Here is a 17,632-nt window from a genome sequence, read left to right on the forward strand (position 1 = left end):
ATTTGAACGGAAAAGAATCACGCTTACATATTAAAATGTTGGTGAATCTATTCACCTCCTCATCATCGACACCAACCCCATACATTTTACACTTATGCAAAATCCGCTTCAACCCTGAGGCAATAAAAAGCCAATGAAGAATTCTATTCAGATTAACAAACTTAATCTCTGACTAATCACTAAATAATTTCACATCGTCGGCGTATATAAGGTGTGAAATAGAGATGCCATTTTTCGGGAGAGAAAGCCCATAAAAATAGTGAAGATATATAGTCTCCTCCATGGAGTGTAACATCCCAAAAATACAACCCAAAAATTTTCGTTTGAAAACTTTACTAAACCATAATATCAAATATTAAAAGATAAATCCATGGATCATGCGTCTCATAATGTCATAATAAATTTATCAAATCAACTGATGTCAAAACATATCAAAATATCCGAATAAAACTCCCAGGATAAACTGAAGCTGTGGTGTGTGCCATGCCATCATCCCGAGCTTTTCCCCTTACTAGCGGAAGTACCTAAAACCAAAAACTGAAACTGTAAGCACAAAGCCTAGTGAGCTCCCCCAAACTACCACATACCATACAATAACATATAAAGCAACACTGGGCCTTGCCCACTGCATCAGACCGAAGTGCGGAAACTGCATCGGACCGAAGTCCGGAACTAACTAGGGCCTTGCCCTCTGCATCAGACCGAAGTCCGGAAACTGCATCGGACCGAAGTCCGGAACTAACCAGGGCCTTGCCCTCTGCATCAGACCGTAGTCCGAAAACTGCATCGGAAAGTAGTCCGGAACTAACCAGGGCCTTGCCCTCTGCATCGGACCGAAGTCCGGAACTGACTGAACATAGCATAGCATAATCATAACTACTAGCATAAACACATATACTGCATACTGCATTAGACCGAAGTCCGGAACACATAACATGAAGACATGCTTGAATCACAAAGACATCAAGCACACTGAACTACTGCATCGGACTGAAGTCTGGAACTACTCCTAACTTAAACGAACCGGCATTGTGGCCGTAGACCCGTTCCTACTGGAAGGAAACTCACCTCGTAACGATGGCTGCTGAGGTGCTAAATCTGAGACTGTCTGACTACTGCTCCGGAACTCCCCGGCTACAAATCCCATAAACACTAAATCAAATACTGATAACTAATCTCAAGGTAAAATGACTATTTTACCCCTGGTCAAAGTCAATTTCCTGGTCAAAGTCAACTTCCTGGTTGACTCTACTTGCCGAGTCCTACTATGAACTCGCCGAGTTCCCGGACTCACACTTCTCTAACTCGCGAATCGACTCGTCGAATCGGGACGTAGACTCGCTGAGTCCCTCTATTTCCAGATCCTTGTTCTAACTCACTGAGTCCTCTTCCACTCACTGATTCAACTCACAACTCTAAAATCGGAGAAATCGGGAGGGTTTGCGCTCCGACTCGCCGAGTCCAAGAACAACTCGTCGAGTCCTATGCATGTCCTCACTAAACAGTTGATTCTAATCGATTCCAGTGCATCCAATTCATAGATCTGAGCTTCTAGGGCCGATATAACACGTAAAGTTGCCAACTTTACGTACATGCATAGAGGTATGAAGCTAAAACACCAAAATAAGCTAGAAATGGGAACCTAGGGTTTGGAACAAGGCCTTGCTTTGCATAAAGGTAGCTAGTTTGAGCTCCTGGGGCTCAATGATGTCCAGGTCTATAGCTCACTACCCTAAGGGAGCTCCAATCTCGAGTTTGGACCTTGAAATGTCCCAAAAGTAGCAAAACAAGCATATATGAAGATCTACTAGGAAAATGAACAAGGTAGAGGCTTTATTATCAGATGAAGTAGCAAATGGAAGCTAGCTTCTGGATCTCCTTCTTCTCCTTTGCACCTTCTCTCTTTTCTTCTCTTCTACTTCCAAGAATACACCAAAACACTCAAAATCAAGAAAGAATCACTCAAGCTCACCAATGGAGGGCTAGGGTTTTGAGGGGGAAACGCTCTAAGGGTGCTGGAGGCTGGGATGGGGGCTATAAGGATGTTTAAATAGGGTACAAACCCTAAGGATTAGGGTTTCCTCCAGACTAGCCTACTCGTCGAGTCCAGGCGTGGACTCGCCGAGTAGATTACTTAAAACCCGCGTCCAACTTGGCATCTACTCGACGAGTTAGGGCTACTACTCGCCGAGTAGCTCTTTATAAAAGACAATTAATAAATTAATACGTACCAGGAACGGGGGGTTACAATTCTCCCCCACTTATCTTAGACTTCGTCCTCGAAGTCTGCTGTCTCTGGAAACAACTCTGGGTAGTGTCCTCTCATCTCTTCCTCGGGCTCCCACGTCCACTCCGAACCCTTGCGGTGCTGCCACTGCACCTTAACTAACTCTACTGCCTTGTTCCTCAGCTCTTTCACCTTGCGATCTAGAATCGCCACTGGTTTCTCGATATAGTTCAGGCTATCGTTAACCTGAATGTCCTCCAGGGGTACTACTGCTAAATCATCCACTAAGCACTTTCGCAACTGAGAAACATGGAACGTGCTGTGGATCTGGCTGAGCTCTGCTGGAAGATCTAACTGATAAGCAACCCGACCCACCCGGGCCAAAACCCTAAACGGACCAATGAATCTGGGGCCCAACTTGCCCCTCTTCCGAAATCTGATAACAAACTTCCAGGGTGACACTTTCAAGAGGACTATATCGCCCACCTGAAACTCCAAGTCCGAACGCCTCCTATCGGCGTAACTCTTCTGCCGACTCTGCGCAGTCTGCAGTCTGCTACGGTCCTGCTGGATCAACTCTGTGGTCTTGAGCACCACCTCAGTGCTCCCGATGACCCTCTGACCAACCTCGCCCCAACAAATCGAGGTCCTACACTTCCTCCCGTAAAGCATCTCGAAAGGAGGGCGGTCAATACTAGCGTGGTAACTGTTGTTATACGAAAAATCCGCTAATGGAAGATACGTATCCCAACTGCCACCAAAATCTAGAACACATGCCCGCAGCATGTCCTCGAGAGTCTGAATCGTCCTCTCGCTCTGCCCGTCCGTCTGAGGGTGGAAAGCGGTGCTGAAGTGAAGACGAGTCCCCATCTCATCATGAAACCGCTTCCAAAACCTGGAAGTGAACCGGACGTCTCGATCTGATACTACTGATACAGGTACTCCATGTCGTGCCACTACCTCGCGCACATAAATATCGGCTAGCTTCTCGGCCGATATGCTCTCCTGTATCGGTATGAAATGCGCGCTCTTGGTCAGCCGATCCACTATGACCCAAATCGAATCAACTCCACGTGCGGTCCTGGGAAGCTTAGTGATGAAATCCATAGTGATATCCTCCCATTTCCACACGAGAATGTCTAACGGCTGCATCTTGTCGTGGGGTCTCTGATGCTCCGCCTTGACCTTCCTGCAGGTCAGGCATCTCTCAACGTACCAAGCTACGTCCCGCTTCATGCAGGGCCACCAATAGTCGGGTCGAAGATCTTTGTACATCTTCGTCGCCCCTGGGTGAATGGAGAACCGAGACTTGTGAGCCTCGTCCATCAACACCTGTCGTACTCCCCCCCAGTACGGTACCCATATTCTCCCATGAAGGGTCAACAATCCTCGATTGTCATAGTCAAAGGAAGCTACTCGGCCCACAATCCTCTCACACTTCTGCATCTCCTCTTTCAGGCCCTCAACCCGTGTCTTTCTGATTTGCTCCAACAATGGAGTAATCATTGTCATCCTCAGAGATACATCCCTGATCGGGGCTGCTACCGCCATGCGGCTCAGGGCGTCGGCCACTACGTTGGCCTTGCCCGGATGATAAAGGATCTCACAGTCATAATCCTTTACCACGTCTAACCATCGGCGCTGCCTCATGTTCAGATTCGGCTGATCCATGAGGTACCTCAAACTCTTGTGATCCGTGTAAATGATACAGCGGACCCCATAGAGGTAATGTCTACAAATCTTGAGGGCGAACACCACTGCCCCCAGCTCTAAATCGTGCGTCGGATAGTTAGCCTCGTGAGGCTTCAACTGTCTAGAGGCATAAGCTATCACATGCCTTCGCTGCATCAACACTGCTCCTATACCTGTGATCGAAGCATCACAGTAAACTACAAAATCCTCTACTCCCTCTGGCAGGGTAAGAATCGGCGCCTCGCACAATCTCTGTCTAAGGGTCTCAAATGCTGCCTGCTACTCAGGCCCCCAGCGGAACACCACCGACTTCTTGGTCAGTCGGGTGAGTGGAACTGCTATCTTGGAGAAATCCTGGATGAATCTCCTATAGTACCCTGCCAATCCTAGGAAGCTCTGAATCTCAGATGGAGACCTCGGGACCTCCCACTGCATCACGGCCTCTATCTTGGCCGGATCTACTAGGATACCCTTCTGGTTGACGAGGTGTCCAAGGAACTGTACCTCTCGCAACCAGAACTCGCACTTGGAGAACTTTGCGAAAAGTTTCTCCCTCCTCAGTGTCTCTAGCGCCTCCTTCAGGTGCTCCTCGTGTTGCTCCTGATTCTTGGAATAAACCAAGATGTCATCAATGAACACTATCACTGACCGATCCAGTATCGGTCTGCATACGCGATTCATGAGATCCATGAATGCGGCTGGAGCGTTGGTGAGCCCGAACGGCATCACCACAAACTCATAATGACCATAGCGGGTCCTAAAAGCGGTCTTCTGCACATCCTCATCCCTGACCCGCATCTGGTGATACCCTGACCGCAGATCAATCTTGGAGAACCAAGATGCTCCCTGAAGCTGGTCAAACAAGTCATCTATCCTCGGGAGTAGGTAACGGTTCTTCACCGTTACCTTATTCAGCTCCCGGTAATCTATGTACATACGGTGCGACCCATCCTTCTTCCTTACGAATAGGATCGGGGCTCCCCATGGTGAACTACTCGGTCTGATGAAACCCTTGTCTAGTAGCTCCTGCAGCTGTGTAGACAATTCCTGCATCTCTGGAGGAGCCAAACGATACGGTGCCTTGGCTATCGGAGCCGCACCAGGAACCAGATCAATCCGAAACTCGACCTGTCTCTCCGGAGGTATTCCAAGCAAATCCTCTGGGAATACATCCGGGTACTCTCATACTATTGGCACATTGTCAACTGTCGCCTTACCCTTCTCCCGGGCATCTATGACATAGGCGACGTACCCTGCGCAACCCTGCTGAACGTAGCGCCTCGCTCTCGCTGCTGAACACAGAATCGGTCCGCGCTGTGGCCTCTCGCCCTGAATAACTGACTCTCCCCCACTAGGAGTGCGAACCCTCACTAACTGCAGTTCACAATCAATCACTGCCCCATTGGGGCTCAGCCAATCCATACCCACTATAACCTTATTCCCTCGCAGGGGAATGGGAACCAAGTCCACTGAAAACTGCTCATCAAATAACTACAGCGAACACGCCCTATGTACTCTCGCGACCCTGACGGTCCTGCCATCAGCTATCTCAACATCAAGTGGGCAATCCAGCTCCCCCGGAGCTCTACTAAACCTCTTGCTAAGCGCAAGGGAAATAAATGATCGGGTAGCCCCCGAGTCAAACAATACTATAGCTGAAATGCCGTTCACGAAGAACGACCCCGTCACCACATCAGGAGTCGCTCGCGCCTCCTCTGCTGTCATCTGAAAAGCTCTACTCTTTTCCACTGGCGCCTCACCCCGGCCCTGACGGTCGTCTGTAATCCTCAAAGTAGCAGGGGCAGGTGCTGCCACCTTCCCTGCTGCTGCTAAACTCGGGCACTGGGACTTTTTATGTCCCCTCTGATTGCAATGGAAGCAAATCAGATCAGCTGTTGTGGTGGTGGTGGTGGTAGCTGTACAATATCTACTCATATGCCCGGTCCGGCCGCACTTATAGCAACCGGCACTACCTGTCTTGCACGCCCCATCGTGAAATCTCACACACTTGCCACACCGACTGTGGCTCTGGTGTTCTCTAGATCTGTGATCTGATACCTTGGGCTTTTTGCCCGAACTCCCTGTGCCAGATGCCGCCTCTGGCTTCCTCTTCTTCTCCATCTCCAAATCTATCTCTCTCTCACGAGCCCTCGCAATCATATCATCCAGCGTTTTACAGCTAGACCGGCTCACAAACTGGCGGATATCACTCCGCAACATCTCATGATAACGGGCCTTCTTCATTTCCTCATCAGCTGCGTACTAAGGAACGAGAAGAGCCCTCTCCCTGAACTTGGCGGTAATCTCCGCCACTGTCTCTGTAGTCTGGGTGAGATCCTGAAACTCCCTGGCTAACTGCTGCACCTCAATAACCGGTGCAAACTCGGCTCTGAACCTGGTAGTAAAATCAGCCCAAGTCATCGCATCAAGCGCTGCGTCATCCCCGATGACATGCCCGATCTCCTCCCACCAATCTCGTGCCCTGTCCTTCAGAAGACAGGATGCTAGTCTGACCTTGTCCCCCTCGGGACATCTGCTGGTGCGGAACGCATTGGCGACATCCGCCAACCACCTGGTACTCGCAATGGGATCCCGCGCCCCATGTTAGTCTGGAGCTCCACAAGCCCGGAACTCCCTAAAGGTGAGTGTGCGCGACCCCATCATGGCCGCCACCTCAGCACGGAAGGTGCTCAATCTCTCGTCCATCAGCTCTAAAATACCCTCCTTGATCGAACCGAAGATCACAGGAGTCTGCTCAAGTATGGTGCGAGTAACCTCTGAAGAGAGGAACTCCCTGGTCTGCTCATCTAGATGCTCGGCCCCCGAGCCTGATCCTGATCCCTCGTCGGCTCCTGAACTGCCGACTGCTGGCCTAGGGCGTAAAACCACCATTCTGAAAACACATCATGACAAACGTCAGAAACACTGATATATCTCGAGGGATCGCTACTACTACAAGTTTCCTGGTCTCATCTCAGCCTTCCTCGATTCAAGTACGGATCCTTTGCTTTCAGTAGTACAGGCCCATACTACCTTCCACATCTATCCGTACTTTCTTCAAGAACTGCCTTGACTCCACCAAGTCACTTCTACTGCTACTGATCTCTGCTACTGATCTCTGCTACTGATCTCTGCTACTCTCTTCCTAGGCTTGCCCTAGGGAAATCTCTGACTCCACCCAATCCAGTCCTCAGCTGCTGAAGGCCTCCTTGTAATGCCAATTAGCCATCACCTGAATACCATCACATGTGACGAGGCTCAGATAATCCTTCGAGTAAAAGACTCGTCCCTACAACGGTTAGACTCAAACGAGAGCTGCGCAATAGGGCCAAATCCAGCACTCTGAGATTATTCAACCCTGATCACATGTGACGTGACGTATTCACCTAATGGCTAACTCCCATCACTCTGAGCCCTACAAAGCACGAAGCAAGTAGCATTCTGACACAGGAAACTACTCAAGCAAATCTATCCTCATAACGAGAAACTGTACTAGCATACAATGCTAAGCTCATACTATCAGGCATAACCTAAACAAGCTATCCTACTGCTGTCTACCCAATACTAGCATGCAATTCTCAATAAGCTGAAACACATATAACAGGCACATAAGGCATCCTCTTAGATCCTTAGTCCTATTCTAGCATGTTGTTCTACTGGAACTGGGACTGATAATTATAACATAAACTTGTATGGGTAATTTGGGAGTACTTACTTGAGCTCGGCTGATCGCATGCACCACACCCTTTTCCTTTTCTCAAAACTCTTTTCTTTTTAAGTTTCTTTTTCAAAAATTCTTTCGAAAACATTTTTCTTTTGAAAATCTTTTACCATTTCCTTAGTTTGAGTCCAGTCATACCTGAAAGTGTGCCTGAATCCCTCAAACCAAGGCTCTGATACCAACTTGTAACATCCCAAAAATACAACCCAAAAATTTTCGTTTGAAAACTTTACTAAACCATAATATCAAATATTAAAAGATAAATCCACGGATCATGCGTCTCAAAATGTCATAATAAATTTATCAAATCAACTGATGTCAAAACATATCAAAATATCCGAATAAAACTCCCAGGATAAACTGAAGCTATGGTGTGTGCCATGCCATCATCCCGAGCTCTTCCCCTTACTAGCGGAAGTACCTGAAACCAAAAACTAAAACTGTAAGCACAAAGGTTAGTGAGCTCCCCCAAACTACCACATACCATACAATAACATATAAAGCAACTACTGGGCCTTGCCCACTGCATCGGACCGAAGTCCGGAAACTGCATCGGACCGAAGTCCGGAACTAACCAGGGCCTTGCCCTCTGCAGCAGACCGACGTCCGGAAACTGCATCGGACCGAAGTCCGGAACTAACCAGGGCCTTGCCCTCTGCATCAGACCGTAGTCTGAAAACTGCATCGGACCGTAGTCCGGAACTAACCAAGGCCTTGCCCTCTGCATCGGACCGAAGTCCGGAACTGACTGAACATAGCATAGCATAATCATAACTACTAGCATAAACACATATACTGCATACTGCATCAGACCGAAGTCCGGAACACATAACACGAAGACATGCTTGAATCACAAAGACATCAAGCACACTGAACTACTGCATCGGACCGAAGTCCGGAACTACTGCTAACTTAAACGGGCTGGCATTGTGGCTGTAGACCCGTTCCTACTGGAAGGAAACTCACCTCGTAACGCTGGCTGCTGAGGTGCTAAATCTGAGACTGTCTGACTGCTGCTCCGGAACTCCCCGGCTATAAATCCCATAAACACTAAATCAAATACTGATAACTAATCTCAGGGTAAAATGACTATTTTACCCCTGGTCAAAGTCAACTTCCTGGTCAAAGTCAACTTCCTGGTTGACTCTACTCGCTGAGTCCTACTATGAACTCGCCGAGTTCCCGGACTCACACTTCTCTAACTCGCGAATCGACTCGCCGAGTCGGGACGTAGACTCGCCGAGTCCCTCTACTTCTAGATCCTTATTCTAACTCACTGAGTCCTCTTCCACTCGCTGATTCAACTCACAACTCTAAAATCGGAGAAATCGGGAGGGTCTGCGCTCCGACTCGCCGAGTACAAGAACAACTCGTCGAGTCCTATGCATGTCCTCACTAAACAGTTGATTCTAATCGATTCCAGTGCATCCAATTCATAGATCTGAGCTTCTAGGGCCGATATAACACGTAAAGTTGCCAACTTTACGTACATGCATAGAGGTATGAAGCTAAAACACCAAAATAAGCTAGAAATGGGAACCTAGGGTTTGGAACAAGGCCTTGCTTTGCATAAAGGTAGCTACTTTGAGCTCCTGGGGCTCAATGATGTCCAGATCTATAGCTCACTACCCTAAGGGAGCTCCAATCTCGAGTTTGGACCTTGAAATGTCCCAAAAGTGGCAAAACAAGTATATATGAAGATCTACTAGGAAAATGAACAAGGTAGAGGCTTTATTACCAGATGAAGTAGCAAATGGAAGCTAGCTTCTGGATCTCCTTCTTCTCCTTTGCACCTTCTCTCTTTTCTTCTCTTCTATACTTCCAAGAATACACCAAAACACTCAAAATCAAGAAGGAATCACTCAAGCTCACCAATGGAGGGCTAGGGTTTTGAGGGGGAAATGCTCTAAGGGTGCTGGAGGCTAGGATGGGGGCTATAAGGACGTTTAAATAGGGTACAAACCCTAAGGATTAGGGTTTCCTCCATACTGGCCTACTCTTCGAGTCCAGGCGTGGACTCGCCGAGTAGATTACTTAAAACCCGCGTCCAACTTGGCATCTACTCGACGAGTTAGGGCTACTACTCGCCGAGTAGCTCTTTATAAAAGACAATTAATAAATTAATACGTACCAGGAACGGGGCGTTACATGGAGACGTATAGACCCTCCATAACTATAATAAAGAGATAAGGCGGCAATGGATCTCCTTGTCTCATACCCCGTCTAATATCAAATTCTTTCGTTGGTTAGCCATTGACTAGCATGGAAGCTCTACTAGAGGAGAGACAACCCCTAATCCATCTTCTCTACTTCCACCCAAAATTCATTTGATTCATAGTCATCCAAGAACTCCCAACTTAACGAGTCAAACGCCTTAGCAAAATCAACTTTAAAAATAAAATCTTTTTTCTTCACTTTTCTGGTTCAAGCAACAATTTCATTAAGAAAGTGGATCGTCAAGGATGCTTCTCCCACCAACATAAGTTGTTTTCTCATGACTAATGATTTTGTTCAACACCTTCTTCAAACGATTAGCAAGCACTTTTGATAACACCTTATATAAGCAACCCACAAGGTTAATGGATATATAGTCTTTTAAATAAAGAGGAACTCTAACCTTGGGAATAAGAGAGATAAAGGAAGAATTGCATCCTTTAGCCAATACCCCCGAGCTCTCAAAGTCTTTCACAAACATAACAACATCTGATTTTATCTACTCCCAATAATGCTTCAAGAACGTAAAAGTAAATCCGTCCAGACGCGGCACCTTCTTACTCCCACAACACCAAACCGCTTCCTTGATCTCAGTCTCAGTAAAAGACTCGGTGCAACCCTATCTTCACACAAAATCTTTTTAAACCTGCTGCTCATGAGTTTAGGTCGGTTTCTCATAGGCTCATTAAACCTAACATAAAAGAAATCCCAAATTGCATTAGAAATTTTTTTTCAGGATCACGCACCCATAACCCATCAATAGATAGCCCGTGAATACAATTTATTTCTTTTGTTGTTGTTACCGATCCCGTGAAAAATGTAGAGTTTTATTCCCCATCCACCTCCCATTTCATTCGAGCCTTCTTTTTGAGACCCATCATGTGAATCAAGTCAATCACCAACACTCTTTGTTTCCATAAATGCCTAATCTCCTTCTTAGGTGACGACAAAGGTCTATCTTCAACTACGATTTCAAGGTTATCAATCTTCATCATTAACTGCTTCTGTTCTTCCAGCTCTCTTATCCTCCCATGAGCTCTCCATCTCTTTAGTTCCTTCTTGACAACAATGAACTTTTTGGCATGCCTACAATCAGTCGTACCTGAAGGAGATGATTGAACCCATGCCTTTTTAACAATATCATCAAGCCCATCAATCATCAACCAAGAATTAAAGAATCTAAACGGGCTCGGCCCAAAGTCAAAACACTCGTTAAGAATTATGATAGGGTAGTGATCCAAGGATCTTCTGGGACGAATTGTAGCTAATGTCATACCCCAATTACTTATAAATGTACCACATGCAAGGAAACGATCCAGTTTACCTAAGTAACTTCCTTCTTCACTCGTCCAAGTAAGTTTTCAGCCTCCTAATATAAACTCGAAGAGCTTAGCATCTAGAATAAAAGAATTATAATCTTCAATAGAAACCTCACACCCATGATTGGAGAGCCTCTCATATTTGTTTCTGACTTCGTTGAAGTCACCCATCAATAACCAACAACCATCCCGCAAATCAATAACATATTTTTGATGCAACTATAAAGCCATTCTAGCAACGTCATCAACATGGGCATAAACATTGAGAATGTTTGTAACACCTTGCATCCCACTCCAATAAACAGAAAGAAGAATATAATTGGGAATCCTGATGACATTTACCTATTTGAAAAGAAGAGGGTTCCAAACACTACATAAGCCTCCGGATCTTCCATACGACTCTACACCAACAAACTCGAAATCAGAGTTATCCCATAAAAACTCCACATGAATATCCTTTACATCTTGAAGTTGAGTCTCCTATATGCAAAGGATGTTAATACCATGAAGAATTTTTAACTCTCTCACCCAAACCTTGAACACCTCTGATGTTAATAGATAAGCATGATAAACACATTGAACACCCTCACCTTCAAGCATTGATCTGAGCGCATGAGAAGAACCCTCAAGATAATATCCAATGTCATTGCGCAGCTCCATCATTTTTTCCACTTCCTTAGTCATGGAAGACATCGAGTTTGTACAACTAAGTTGACTAGTTTCGTCTAAACCTACAAGTACCTTGCACCTAGTGGACCCACCAGCTAATGCTTAACGACTTTTGGAATATTGTGAACACTTATATTCAAGCTTGGACATCAAATTACTTTTTTGAGAAATTAAATATCCTCCTACATTTTGTTTCCTACATATCATCCTACGCATCTTAAATGCTCCATTTTTAATTTATCTACATTTTTAATTTAAGATGGGTAAAAGGTATATATAAAGAAAATATAGGATGATATTAAATTTCTTTACACTTTTAGAACGACGACAAATTGAATAAACACAAAACACTAGTAAGAAGCTAAACAAGGAGTTACAACTTACAAGCCATTATAGACGAAATGCCCCGATTAAAAGAGATAAGTTTAATGTTATCTATAACTACTAATTAAATGGTCACTTTTCTCGCCTTTGGTCATTAAATTACTTGCTCTAGGGACATTGTGATTTACATCTTCCTTATCAGTTGCGAGACCTGTTGGTGTGGGACGTCGATTAAGTTTACGTTTTTATTAGATTAAGCACAGAGCATAATGTTATTCGCATGTATCTTATGCAATAAATAGTGTGGATCGCTTGAACCATATTTTTTCCTTCGGATATAATATAGAACTAGTCCATATATAATTGACAAAACTTCAAAAATGGTCCTTATGGTTTCACAAAATCTGAAGTTTGGTTCCTAATTTTAAAAAACCTCACGGATGGTCCCTGTGGTTTCAAAAACTTTTAATGTTTAATCCTTCCAGCTCACTTTGTTACCATTTAGCCGTTAACTCATTTTTCAATATTATATTGCAGGGGAAATTTTTTTATTTCACTTGTAACCTTCACTCTTTAAAAGAAAGATTGCATGCCCGATTTTTGTGCAAACCCTTTATCTGCGATCGTCATCTCTCTTCTCCATTCCACTGTTGATCGAACGTTGCACTCTTTACAATATCCAATCGTTTCGCATTCAAAGATGGTGACTTGCAAATGTGGGAATGATGCAATGAAGATCACATCATGGACGGATCGTAACCTGGAAGGCAATTTTGGAAATGTACAAGATGTGGGTTCCTTCGATGGTTTGACCCTCCTATGTGTGCTAGGGCATTGGTGGTGATTCCGTGTTTGATAAGATCAATGTATCGATTGGAAGAGAGGGTTGCTATTGTGAGTGCAGAACTGTGGAACTGCCAGCTGATGTTGTTTTGTTCATGGGTGTTCTTTTTTTGGTTTTATTTTAATCAGTAAGTATCTTGTGAAAGTTTGGATGTTAATGGAATTTGGGTTTTTGGTTTGTAACCGGTGTAGGGGGTTTTGGATTTTAATCGAGTATGGGGTTTTTGCTTTCAGTTTATGTATGGGGGTTTTGGAATTATTGTTGTTGTATTTTGGTTTATGTATCAGATCAATGTAATAGAATTGTAATGAACTTTAGTTTCTAGCAAGTCAATATTATGGAATGGAAATGGAATGTACTTTGTTATAGTTGAATGTTGGATTTCTTGAATGGTAATGGAATGTACTTTGTTATAGTTGAATGTTGGATTTCTTGAATGTATTTCATTTGCAATTGTTAAGTGTATTGTAAATGCATCTTTTGGATGGTTTTGATGTACAATTGAAATGTACATTGTTATAAGTGAATCGTTGAAGGGTAGTACACAAAACAGATTAACTCATTTCCAAAATGTGCATACACACCATTACATGCCAAGTTGTAAAGGTCTTAACACAACCATCCTACTAAGTTCAAAACAAGTAAACATGATTTAAGTTCTTAACCCATACATACATTACTGTTTCAAACAAACAAACATGACTTATGTTTCAAAAGACCTACAACACAAACATCCTAATAACTACTAAACATAGTTTTCAGCCCCCAACTTCACCACTGCCTCCCTGCCCTTTACATGTTTTGGAATTGTGCCCCTTGTTATGACACTTTGAACAAGTGATTGTCAGATATTTCCTACTCAATTTACCTGCTTGGCTGTTGGGCTCATCAACACCCCTCCTTCTCTTCTTCTTAGGCATCCCAACCTAGACATATTGATATATTATAGTTAAAAATGAATCAATTCCATGTCCACATTTAAACTACATATTAGGCCTAATTGAAATATAAACCTGTGTTTTATGTTTTGGTAGATTTAAAGTGAATGGGCAGTCACTTTTAGGCCACATTGAGTGTCCATTCAGTGGATCAATTTTGTTGAAATACATGGCTTTCCATGTCGATAGCCTATAGCAAGGATGGATCCATTCATCAACATGTGGGGCATTTTCTCCATTTTCAATTTTGTCCCATATAGCACAAACATCATGTCTACATGCAAAACCTGTAATCTCCCAAAACCTACAACTGCAACTTTTTTCGTTCAATTTTACCACATACTAATCTTGCCATGTGCTTGCCACTTGGTACTTTCCTGCCCCATTATATTTAGCCACATACTTAGTTGCATCAGTCTTAATCTTGTCAAACACTACAGTTGTTGGGGTTAGCAATCCTTCAAACTTATCTATTTCGTTTTGCACCACACACAATCTCTTCAGAAGATACTCTCTAATATACTCTAAGCAAGTGATAATAGGTTTATCCCTACCCTTATCTAGCTTAGAATTAAATACCTCACAAAGATTATTCAACAAACAATCAGTGTGTGCCCTACCTGTATAACACATATTAAGAGAAGACAATTACACATATAGTAAAAACACAACAAACAAGATTAACATTTATCCTTACATTTATGTTCAAGCTTTAACTACCCTTGTTTGCAAATATTTATGCTCATCTTGAACTGTTTTCACCAACCAATCCTGATTTTCATTAGCCCTCGAGATTTGGACTGCCTAAGGATATGTTCCTTTATTGGCAATTACATATTTACCCTTGCACTTTGCCCTACTTCTAGTTGAGGGCCCACCACCATCAACTACTTTAGATGACTGACTTACAACACCTTTAGATTTCACCCTAATCCTGATTTTGTTATTTTTTGCTAGGTATAGAGACCTCCTTGTTTCTACAGCATGTGTATCCATGAAGTTTTTAACATCACGCTTGGTTTTGAAGACCTAGCCCACCTTAAATGGTTTTACATGAACCTCTCTATGTGAGCATCTACTTGACTTACTTAACTCCTTAAGCATTCTCTTCATGTCATCTTCATGAAATCCTGCAAACTGATAATCATCAGTAGCAATAACTTCCAACTCATTATCAATCATGTCATTCCCTTCATCTGTTGAATGATTGATTAAGATTCCCTGTTCATCTACATCAACAACATTATGGAATTAAATCATGTCTACATCAACATCAAAATGTATGTTAGACTCATCCACATTGTAGTCACTATCATCAGAATCATCTCCATTACCCTCAGAACCATATCCACTCTCAAAATAGAAAGCATCTCCACTATCATCACTTAACATACCCTCTAGATAATCTACTTCTAGTTGATGTTCACATGAAGTTTGGACATTATACTCAGCATCATAGTCAGCATAAACTGAATAATCCTCTACAAATGGTTCAAACTCATCAACTGTTGCAGTATGGACTCCATCATTAGCTATCCAACTTGGTTACTCTACATGGTAAGTTCCCACTGGTTCTTCTGTTTCAACTTCGTGATTCATCACTTCTTCTTGAGTTTCAGTTTCATGATTGACCACTTCCTCTTGAGTTTCAATTTCATGATTGACCACTTATTCTTGGGTTTCAATTTCATGATTGACCACATGAATGACATCACTTTGTTGGCTAACTTGTGACCTTATATATGGTAGAATACTCTTTGGGTAATCATTCCCTTCATCAACATCTAATACTTGTTACTGCTCAAAAACAGGGTTCACAGACTGGTTTAAATCAAGCTTTCTACTACATGATCTTGCTTCTCTCCTACAAGGTTTCTTTCAATTCATTTCAGGTGACACACTATCAGGGTCCAACTCTTCAATAACAACTTTAGAAGGAGACTTATAATAACTAAGTACCCTAGTCTGACCATTTTCAATACACACCATTATAAGTATGTGTTTAGGGGGCATACGATACCATTTTAAGTACATCTTGGTCATTACCTAAACACATTAAGCCATAGTCTAAATGCGACAACCTGAGAAAAATTTATTCTTGTAAAAGTCAATCTTAGTCAACAAAAGTCAACCCTATGTCAAACTTACTTCTTTAATTATCTTAATATAGTTAGAGTAATGATCTATAAGTGTTTGAACCTTACATTCAAAAGTATAGTGTGTCTACATTGGAAAGTCCCTTAGGAATCGAGAACCTTCGCATGGCCGCAAACCCTTCGGAGCCGTGAACAACTTCGGAACTGTGAACCTCGTGCGAGCCGTAAACTCTTCACCGCCTTCGGCCGTGAACCGAGGCCGTGAACTCCTCGGCCGCAAACGAACCCTCGGTAGTGAACCCTTCTCGGTCATGAACCCTTCGGACCCCACACTCTTCCCTATATATATGAGTTTGGCTGATTTTATCCTCATTTCTTCATTCCTAACCGTGAACTCAACCAATCCTCTCTTAAGTATCATCTTCCAAACCTTGAAATCTTCTTAGATTATTGCTTGGATATTCAAGGTGTTCATCTTTTCATCAACATTCTAGTGATTTCTAGCCCTCATACACTTGTTACACCTGCAAATTATCAAGATCTTCAAGTGTTCTTCTTTCCTTCAAGAACTTTCAGCCGTGAACACTTGTATCTTCATCATTCCACCAAGAACACACACAAATATCCAGCCTAAAACACTTGAATCTTCATTATCCTTTAAGAACAACTGGTCGTGAACTCAATAACACATGCTGTTCTTGGGTCGTGAACACCTCCAGGTGGCCGTGAACATCTCAAGGTGGCCGTGAACCCCTCTTCAACCTTCAAACTTTGCTTCTAACACTCCTTTGGTAAGTTATTCTTGCATCCTAGGTTGTTTCCTAATTGCCTTTGTAGTTAGATTCACTAATTCCATGCCTATATGTATCATAATATGCTAAATAGGACTCGTTTGTGCTTCGGGATTTCACTCGGGAAACTTACCAATCTATACCAAATCTTCTATTGAATCCCTCAAATAAGGTGAGTTCATACCCCCATATTTTCCAAGCTTTTTAATGTTTTAAAGGGGGGGGGGGTGGGAATACAAGTAAAACACAAGAAATCTTGTGTTTAAAAGTCTAATTTTACTTGATATGTTTTTCTTACAGTTTATATGTTTTAAAACATGAAATTGTTAAAACATGAAAATAAACTAATAAACTATAATAGGTATAGTTTATGGAATAAAGGAATCTTTTTATGAAATTATTTGTCATTTATCAAAAGGTTTTCGCTGTATTACTTGTAAAGTCGTTAATCTAATTTGTGAGTCTCGTCTCCGAGTACTTACCTAAGTACCAAGAGAAGTTCAGTCTTATGAACCAGAGTCTCCTATTGGGAGAGCGTGATTTTGTGTATAGATCTATACGGGATTGACAATCCTGCACCCTGACTATTAGCTACAGTTTGATCGGCAGGTTAACGGGTGACAAACGTCATTTTTGATATTGACAACAATTCAAGTCATATCACAATACCCGTCATATTAGTATGGTTATAAGACCTCACAAAGAGAAAACAACGATATATTTACGTAGTAATATACTTTTACTTCAACCGTCTTAAGGGATACTAACTATATGATTTCCCAGTATATACAATAGGG

The sequence above is a fragment of the Lactuca virosa genome, chromosome 6, assembly GCF_052849685.1.
Source record: "Lactuca virosa cultivar CGN04683 chromosome 6, Lactuca_virosa_CGN04683_v6, whole genome shotgun sequence".
NCBI lineage: Eukaryota > Viridiplantae > Streptophyta > Magnoliopsida > Asterales > Asteraceae > Lactuca > Lactuca virosa.